Raw genomic sequence first — 9,321 nt, 5'->3', positions numbered from 1 at the left:
TTCCTTTGTAAAGCTACCATTTTTGGCACTTTTGGCATTTGAATTAATTTCAAGAATTAAGATTTTCAAAGGAAAAGAATTTCCTGTAGACTGTGCGAATTGTATACATAAAGGGTTTTTTTTAATAAGGGCAGGTAGATGTTGAAATGGAATAAAAGGAGCTGTGTGTTATTATTTTTTGTTTGAAAGGCGCACGTATGCCATTAAGTGTGCAATATGACATCATTCAAATATCTTTTAAGGCTTCCGAGTGGTCCAGTTTTCAATACCTTCTCCGCACAGATCCGGCTGAATTTGAGCGATGGCCTGTGTTATGTTCTCCTTTAGGGAATCGGTCGATTGTAGTTTATTTCCATAGAACTGCGACTTCAAGAAACCCCACAGGAAAAAGTCCAGCTGGGTCAAATTGCCTGAGTTTGGTGGCCATTTCACATCATCCCTGCGAGAGATAACCTTACCATCAAATCGTTCATGCAAAATGTCAATCGTGCCGTTTGGTGTGTGGCACGTAGCTTCGAGGCGTCATGCTAGAACAACATGTTGTCTAGGTCCATATGGTTCAATTTGGGTCACAAGAAATTAGTTATCATCGTTATGTAGCGCTCGCTGTTGACTGACGTCGTTTTAAAAAAAGTACGGGCAAATTACGCCAAAACGCCGCCGGCCCGAAATCCACACCAAACAGTAACCTTTTGAGGATGCGGTATCACCTGTGAATCTCGCGTGGGATAGTGTCGTCTTATATCCAAAAATGCGCCTCGTCACTCAAGATGATTTTTCTGCCAAAATTTTGGTTACCTTTCAAACGATTCGAAGCCCAGTCAGCGAACAAACGGCGTTTTTTGAATGAAAGGCTGCAAAAGGCCGAGTTCTTGTGCATGGCTAGGAATAGACTGCCTCTGGTTCTGCTGTACACTTTCCCGGATCCCCGCGATGTTCTCGGCCGACCTTGTGTTTGTTAATTGTATGGATGCTGGCTGATTGTTTACTAAACCGGTCGTCTTAAATTAGGCCACTAAAAGTTGAAGAGTCAACTGTGAAGTTCCACCATGTTTACCATAAAATGGGAGCTATGCACGCAACGTTTGCGTTAACGATCACTCATTGTGATAAAAAAGTTTTATCATTTCGTACTGTTCCTTCGGTTCCTCGGTTCAGCAGATTAATACATTCTCCAGGTTCGGGTTTTTTTGTTTTTTTTTTTGTATAGGTTTCCTAAGGTTACCCAGGTTATCAGCTTCTCCGGAAAAAAATTCCCTGTTCTTCTTTTCAATTTAGGACCACCGTAATCTTCCTCCTGAGGCAACTATTTTCAATGTTAAAAAACTAATCAAGAAATTGTCATCGGGAACTGGAACTTTTTTTTTTATAATAAGCGCACACTCAAAGGGATATAAACGGTGATTTTTTAAGAGCTTGAGAACTTTAAAAAAAAAAAACGCATACAATTTGCAAAATCTCACCAATTCTTTATTTGAAACGTTAGATTGGTCCATGACATTTATTTTTTGAAGATAATTTCATTTAAATGTTGACCGCGGCTGCGTCTTAGGTGGTCCATTCGGAAAGTCCAATTTTGGGTAACTTTTTCGAGCATTTCGGCCGGAATAGCCCGAATTTCTTCGGCAATGTTGTCTTCCAAAGCTGGAATAGTTGCTGGCTTATTTGTGTAGACTTTAGACTTGACGTAGCCCCACAAAAAATAGTCTAAAGGCGTCAAATCGCATGATCTTGGTGGCCAACTTACCGGTCCATTCCTTGAGATGAATTGTTCTCCGAAGTTTTCCCTCAAAATGGCCATAGAATCGCGAGCTGTGTGGCATGTAGCGCCATCTTGTTGAAACCACATGTCGACCAAGTTCAGTTCTTCCATTTTTGGCAACAAAAAGTTTGTTAGCAATGAACGATAGCGATTGCCATTCACCGTAACGTTAGCACCTTTGAAAAAATACGGTCCAATGATTCCACCAGCGTACAAACCACACCAAACAGTGCATTTTTCGTGATGCATGGGCAGTTCTTGAACGGCTTCTGGTTGCTCTTCACACCAAATGCGACAATTTTGCTTATTTACGTAGCCATTCAACCAGAAATGAGCCTCATCGCTGAACAAAATTTGTCGATAAAAAAGCGGATTTTCTGCCAACTTTTCTAGGGCCCATTCACTGAAAATTCGACGTTGTGGCAGATCGTTCGGCTTCAGTTCTTGCACGAGCTGTATTTTATACGGTTTTACACCAAGATCTTTGAGTAAAATCTTCCGTTGCTCGTTAGTGCTCATGATGAAATGTCAAAGCAAATTGAGCATCTTTCTCTTTGACACCATGTCTGAAATCTCGCGTGATCTGTCAAATACTAATGCATGAAAATCCTAACCTCAAAAAAATCACCATTTATTACCCTTATTATGTAGACACAGTGTGAGCACTAGGAAAGGGAGAGAGAGTTTGAAAGGAGATGTCGGTGCACATTGGTTTTGAATTCCTGAATAAAAGCTGGAAAAGACAGAGTGTGGCAAGGCATTCCACATTCGCATAGTACGGCTAAAGAACGAATCTCTGTACTTGACAGTACGACTGAAGTTGGGCTCGAGGGTATATTGATGAGCATTCCTAGAAGCGCGAGTATTACGGTTGAACTGTTTAATGGGAGGAATGCAGCTGGCTATTTCTCTAGAGCATAAACCATTAAAATAACGGTAAAAGAGGGTGAGACAAAAAACATTTCGACGATGTTCAAGTGACGTAAATGATCTTATGATGGTAATATCACCAATCAGTCTAAATGCTCTACGTTCAATACTTTCCAAGAGGCTTAAGTAAGTTGCAGGAGCACCAGCCCAGATATGGGAGTTATACTTAAGCTTTGGACGTATATAAGTCTTGTAAATAACAGAAGGGGAGACAAATTTTTTGCATCGCCTTAAAAAACCCAAACATCTTGCGGCTTTTTTGGCGACATCGCGTATGTGATCTTTCCACAAAAGGTGGTTGGTGATACACAAACCGAGAATATCGAGATGTTCAGTTTCCTCGATGCAAGTGCCATTTATGGATAATGGCAGGGGGGCTATATTTCGCTTTAACGATACAAGACATCATTGCGTTTTCGAAGCATTAAATTCCACGCGGTTTCTTATTCCCCATTGTACAATGCTGTTTAGGTCGGAATTTAATGAGCTTATCATATTTTGTCGTTGCAGTTCCACATTCGAAGAAGAGGGGTGGGAATCTGAAAACGAATATGAAAAGCTAAGAGTACTATCGTCAGCGAAACAATGTATTGGATTGGATGTTGCAGACAAGAGATCATTAATAAAAATGAGAAAGAGTGTTGGAGATAAAACAGAGCCCTGGGGCACACCAGCATTTATTTTGTGGTTTTCAGACTTGAATCCATCCAATACAAATTGTATTGAACGATTCGAAACGTAATTACTAATCCAATGAAGGAGGGATTCATGAAAAGCAAAAGCACGCATTTTCGATAAGAGAGCCTGATGCCAAACCCTATCAAATGCTTTTGAAATATCAAGTGGAATAATCTTACTTTCTCCAAAACTATGTAAGGATTTGTTCCACTGTTCGGTGAGATGAACCATGAGATCACCAGTGGTCCTATTGCTACGAAAGCCGTATTGCCGGTCATTAAAAAGCTTTCGATTTTCAAGGTATTACTTGAGCTGATAATTAATCAGCGTTTCCATGACCTTGGAAAGAAGGGACGTAAGTGCAATCGGTCGGTAATTAGACGGTGGGGAAGATTCGCCTTTTTTGGGAACAGGCTGGACAAACGCGGTTTTCCACCCGCTCGGAACTAGACCTGAGGAGTAGGACAGATGAAAAAGCTTACGAAGTGGTTTTGACAGCGATGAAGAACACCTCTTCAGAACAATAGCGGGGGGTACCATCTGGGCCAGCGGATTTATGAATGTTGAGATCTTTAAGAACTCTCGCAACAGTTCGAGTACGAAAAAATATTGGTCCCATAGAATCATTTACGCGTTCGAGAACTGAGGGAGTCATAACACTCACTGGCAGCATTGAATTTGCGGCGAACTGTTTAGCAAAGAGATTTGCTTTCTCTAAGGAGCTAACAAATGGAGTGTCATTCACAACGAGCGTGGGAACCGAGGAAGAGGAAGAATGCCTCATGTTTTTTACATATGACCAAAAATTTTTACTGCCTTTGGGACATTGCAGGCCTTCCTGGCTTGCTTGAACTTATTCTGGTTTTCCTCAGTTGGATTCGCTTTAAAACAACGGAAACTTACCTTCTTAACCCTAATAACCTCTTTACAGCTCGCATCGAACCATGCGTTTTTCTTAGGTCTGATGCTTTTAACCCTATTCTTGATAAAAGTTCTCATTCCCAGGAGAATCAAACTTATGATCATATCAGCGCTGGCGTCAACGTCACTATCGGGGAAGCATTGTGACCAGTTAAAGATCCTGAAGTAATTATTGAGACCGTCCCAGTTGGCTTTCTCGTATTGCCAAACGGTTCTCTTAGGAGCTCTTTCTTTAACTGGAGAGTTTTTACACGAGAAATTTGCTGATATGACACAATGGTCAGATGTACCTAGAGGAGATAGAACACTAATAGTGTACTTACCAGGGTCAGAGGTAAGAAACAAGTCAAGAGTGTTTTCTGCTCGACCTACCACGTCCGATATTCGAGTGCGCTCGTTGACCAGCTGAGTTAGGTGGTTTAACTCAGCGAAGATCTCAGCACACACTCCTTCTGATGATGACTGGCCCGAATGTTGAAGCCATGAAGAATTGTGTACATTGAAATCGCCCGTAACAACGATTTCAGTGCGAGGATAGGACGAAACGATTCTTTGGATGGAATCAGACAAAGCATCAAATTCACGAGAAGTTGACACTCTGTCTAGATTGGGGCTTTGATAAAGGAAGCAATAGTGAATGACTTGCTTATTCATAGGACGAAACAATTCTTTGAATGGAATCAGACAAAGCATCAAATTCACGAGAAGTTGACACTCTGTCTAGATTGGGGCTTCGATAAAGGAAGCAATAGTGAATGATTTGCTTATTCACGGAAAATTTAAACCACATAAAATTGAAAAAAGAATTGGTGCAGAGACCATATTGTGGCAAAAACTGATAAGCAACATCATTCCTAATGTATATGGCGAGACCATGGTGGGAAACTGGAACTGAACCTTATTTTCAAGTTAGGGAAAATAAATTGAAAAAAGGAAGTATTGAGTAAAACACCATATATCTCAAGTTGGAGTAAGCGCACAGGTAGACAAAAAGTATTACGAAGTCCTGATTACTCCATCATCGCCGCCGCCATTCGTGAAAAGTTACATTTTTTTCAATTTTTTGTTACTTAATTACATAAGTATATTAAATCCTTGCTTGCCTATTTTTTAAAACTTAGCTGAAACACCAAGCAAAAAAAAAGCTATATGCATAAAACTTTTAACACAAAAATTCATTTAAACTTACCCCCTCATACCTCTTTCCAAAAAAATATTACCAAACAATTGCATTTTACAGGACTTGTGGCTATAGTTCCTCTACACACATTACTTATTTACTTACACTTACATACATAACATTCATTTATATCTAAAAAGAAGAATAATACCTGCAACCAGTAAAAGGTGACATTTTCGTCTTCTTCTTTTTTTGTCATCCTTAATTATGGAACCACTTAATTCGCTCGACAGGATTTGTTCTGCTCCTGGGTAGGAATTCCCATCAGACTACAGAACCATCAGAACAGAATAGAAGCAAAGCAAAGCAGTTCTGAGAGCATCAGCAGCTAGTAGCACGCTCCCTCACTCGCTTTCTATGTATAGGTTAGGTATGTATGTCCTGAAAATAAATGTGCACGCGAAAGGAAGAAAATCCCAACCTAACAAGTGCTTACATGGCGAGTATGTGCTCCCTGGGGGAAATAAAAATGGGATTTACCGTAAATGCACACTTGAGTGGTTTGCTGGGATTACTGTCATGGAAATTAAATGAGATGGTATTACGACAAGGACTATATGACTATACTATCTGTACATTACTCATGTAGTATAGGTACAACAACACATCGTCGTCTCGTCGTCGTCGGTAGATGGCGCTGGTAGCGGTGATGGTGATGCTGATGAGGATGTTGCAAGTGGAATAAAATTGGGCGTTCGAAATAAATGCGAGTTCCTTCATTAAATGAACGCAAAACCATATAATCGTGATTAAGAACTTATCCAAGTGACAAGGCTACACCTTCCTTCTTTCCGTCCTTACTTGGCACTACTGTGGTGATGATGCATGCTGACGCTGAATGCGGCGGAAATATCTATCACCATGCGTCTTCCTCAGCAGCACTTATACATATCCACCTATCCTTACGTTATCGGCTAATTATTGTACAAAATAGAAGTATTTTGAAATAATTATCGAGTAACGTAATCGTGTATTGGAAGATTCAGTTGCTTTAATACTTCAATGAGCAATTAGGTACTTCTCTGGTTCTGATGCTATTCCTATACAGTCTTGGTGATGAATGCTGATTGGAACAACCACATCATCACTGATGTTATACAGGTAAGGTATATCCTTCGAAAATTCATTTGGTTTGGTTGCAAATTCCAGATGCTACTTTCAGAGATATTCCAATAATATGCATTTATCTGAAGGCGTTCGAAAAACAGATAAAGCAGGTATTTTAAGGTAAAGCTATATAAGATCACAAGGTGTTGTTTTATGTTTTTCTTCGGCAGAAGAGAAATAGGTTTTGTGATTTAATTACGTTTAGATATCAGCAACTATAGTTGCACATAAAATGAATAATATAAAGAGAAGAAAATCCCAATATCCTACCACATCACAAACTTAAGTTGATTAAGTTTTCTTCTTGTATTCGTTATCTTCTTCTTTCCTTTTTTTGTATCGGTTTTGTTTTTGAATTTTCCTGAGACTATAGGTAAATTTGTATATAAAGTGGAAATGCATTGCATTTTCATTAATTTATCAAAAGAATTTGTTTTCTGTGATGAATTGAAGAAAAACACTGTATAAATAAATCAACAAAGGTACCTAGTTTAATTAAATAAGATCTTGAGTATCTGCAATTTGGTTTAATTTATTTTAGAAATTGAATGGGTTGGTTTCTTGGTAAAATATAAAATATTCGAAAATTAAAGTAACACAAAATCATCATTTATTCACACTGTAACTTTGTTACAATTTTAAAATATATTAATTTCGCACGACAAAATCTTAACAATTCGTTTCGTATTTTCATTGGTTTTCATCATTGAAACCAATAATTGAAATTGTTCTTATTTATGGATTGCATTAAACATTTTCTGTTTGGAACTTTGAATTTTTCTGTTCTGGAGGTTAAAGCTCATCATCAATAATAAAACTGACATCTAGGAATGCACAGAACATGAATAATTTAAAGTGGAATGATTCTGTTAAACTTTTCATACTTAAAATTTAGCTGTTCATTTAAAAATTTAAAAAAGAAAAATTCTTGTTGAAATTCTACGACTTATTGGCTATATTAGCTAATTGATTGAGCATAACAATGTCAACTTTCCTTAAATAAATAAATAAATTAGGTGGCGAAACATTTCGTGCACAATTTGAGCCAAGTAACTAACAATTCTCAACTATTCCTGTGGGCGAGTATCGTTTCGAAATCTGGAAACAAATTGCTCAATGATAACTTAAACTAGCCTCTAAGCAGTTACAGTTAGCACTTTGCCACCTTAGGATTCAGTTATAGCCGTCATTGAAATCAATGTGTAAATTTTTTGAACAGATATTTGACTGTGTTTCCCTTTAATTAAAAAAAAGTAAATACTGATAGATCGTAAATCCCACAGAGAATTTTTCGGTGGAAATCAATCAGGAAATTTTTTTCAATGACATATATTTCTAATGATAGCTGACGCACGTATTTTTCATTTAAATTTTTGTATAATATTTGGTCAGAGTGTTGTAGAGAGTTTCTAGAACCTAAACAATTTTTTTTTTAATTTATGCTCATCCATTTTTTTTGGAATGCGGTGGCATTCCACTTATCTGCTATCTATAGATTTTCGCTAAAAACGGGAAATAAATATTGAACAAAAAAATCAAATAACTTACTTACTTACTTAAGATGGCGCTACAGTTCTGTTTGAACTAGGGCCTCACCCAACAAACTTCTCCATCTATCTCAGTCCCTAGCCAGATGTCTCTAGTTTCGCGCTCCAAGTTGGCTGAGGTCACCTTCCACTTGTGCGCGCCATCTGATCCGCGGTCTTCCTCTACTGCGCTGTCCTGTGGGTGTGGATTTGAAGACTTTTCGGGCCGGAGCATTGGTTTCTATGCGCTCTACTTGACCCAGCCATCTTAGTCGTTGGACTTTTACCCTTCTGGCTAAGTCTACTCCGCTGTACAGCCCATACAGCTCGTCGTTCCATCTTCTTCTCCACTTTCCTTCGATGCATACCTGACCGTAGATCACACGAAGAACTTTTCTCTCGAAGCGACCCAAGGTGCTTTCCTCCGCTTTTGTCATAGTCTATGCTTCTGCACCGTATAGTAGGACGGGGATAATAAGGGTCTTATATAGCAACACTTTGGTCCCTCGAGAGAGGATTTTACCACTCAATTGCTTTCTTAGCCCAAAGAAACAGCGGATAGCAAGAGTTTTGCCCTCATTAACCGTTAAACCCATTTTTGCCGCCTCTGTCTCAATATTCACAAAAGCCCCATTGACAACACGCTGAGTTCTTCCGATTATGTCAATGTCATCAGCATATGCCAGTAATTGGACAGACTTTTGAAAGATAGTGCCTCTAGTGTTGACGTGTGAGCTCTGCACTATTCTTTCAAGCACTATGTTAAAAAAATCACATGAAAGAGCTTCACCTTGTCTTAAACCTTTTTTGACATCGAAAGGTTCGTTTTAGTTGTTTCCAACCTTTATGGAGCAGCGTGAATTCTCCATGGTCATCCTGCACAAACGGACGAGTTTGACAGGGATGCCAAAACGAGACAGGCTCTATACTGCTCGTCCATGTAGATGCTGTCATATGCGTCCTTAAAATCGATGAAAAGATGGTGGGTGTCGATTTGGTGTTCTTGGATTTTTTCTAGGAGCTGCCGTAATGTGAATATTTGATCAACTGTGGACTTTCCAGGTCTAAAATCACACTGATAAGGAACTATCAGGTTGTTGACGATGGGCTTTAGACTTTCACATATTACGGCAGAGAAGATTTTATAGGCGATGTTAAGTAGACTGATTCCTCTATAGTTGGTGGAGTTCAGAGGGTCTCCTTTTTTCAGGATCGGA

This window comes from Eupeodes corollae, chromosome 2, assembly GCF_945859685.1.
Source record: "Eupeodes corollae chromosome 2, idEupCoro1.1, whole genome shotgun sequence".
Lineage (NCBI taxonomy): Eukaryota > Metazoa > Arthropoda > Insecta > Diptera > Syrphidae > Eupeodes > Eupeodes corollae.
Note: the sequence above shows the minus strand (reverse complement) of the source record.